The following is a 1,206-nucleotide window of genomic DNA, read 5'->3' as shown; positions in this document are numbered from 1 at the left end:
TGTCACGAACAGGTAACGCCGCACGGAAGCACTGCCAAGCCAGGGATTTCTGGTAATTATCCAGATACCCCGGTCCGAACGTTCTGAACAGGTTGACCAACTGATTTTCATTGTTGTCAACGGTCTCCCCCAATGCGTCTTCGATTAGATTCCACTAACCCGCTATAGAAATCCGCGGTGGAACTCCTGCTGCCAGCGTTGCTCGCCCAAGAGAGTAGCTGGAGCGCCTGACGGCACTCCAAATGCCAGTCTCTCAGCTTAGGTCTTGCTTGATCCATGTACCAATGTCGGTTAAGGACGTTAACTGGGGAAGGTAGAACCGAACGTGCGGTGACCATACCTACTCTCCATCTAGGTAAAACTAGAGGTGCCTCAACCTTAACGCGAATTTTCGCATCTTCAGGCAACGTATCCCTAGCCCACCCGTTAGCGGTTTCTGGCAGCAAACAGAGCGCCTTACAAGTGGCTTCCCTCCCTTCCACAAAAAGCGGAAAAGGATTCTCTCCAGCTTGTTCATCTACAAATCGGGGCAAGGCACCACGGTCAGACGGTAGGTGACTACTGATGCTATAAACATCTGCACCACCTCCGCCCTCCCTAGCAAGGATAACGCCCACCCAAACCAGGCCTGGGTTAGAGAAGTCACCCTGCTGGCCACCTCACTTCAAGTTTTCTCTATCTGGAGGTCTGGACCAATCCAGACACCGAGCAGCTTAACAGGACCTTCTGTCCAACGCCCCACGGCGTTATTGGACGCCATCGGCTTGCCTCTCCAGGTGCCGAGTTGCAAACCGACCGACTTGTACTTGTTAACCTTTATTCCTGCCACCGCCTTGTAACTTTTGATGGCCTTTTCCACCGCTGGAAGCTGGCCCTCATCTGCATATGCCGTAGCTCCTCTTCCACACCATAGACCATGCGGCGCACCCCCTAGCGCCTCCAACGTCCGCAGCAATGGCTCAAGAGCCAATACATACAAAAGCGGAGATAGAGGACACCCCTGACGAACTGAACGCTCGATCCTGAACGGTTTCGAAAAGAGCCCGTTCACCTTGACGACAGACTCGATGTCGCTGTACAAAGCAGCAATCCAACCACGGAAGGTCGGGCCCAGGCCAGCCTTCTCGAGGACCGCCGCCAAGTACCGACAGTCGACTCTATCAAATGCCTTAGTGTGATTAAAATGCACCAGTGCCCCCCCCCTCT

The sequence above is a fragment of the Octopus bimaculoides genome, chromosome 3 (genome assembly GCF_001194135.2).
Source record: "Octopus bimaculoides isolate UCB-OBI-ISO-001 chromosome 3, ASM119413v2, whole genome shotgun sequence".
Classification (NCBI taxonomy): domain Eukaryota; kingdom Metazoa; phylum Mollusca; class Cephalopoda; order Octopoda; family Octopodidae; genus Octopus; species Octopus bimaculoides.
This window is presented reverse-complemented; position numbering follows the sequence as displayed.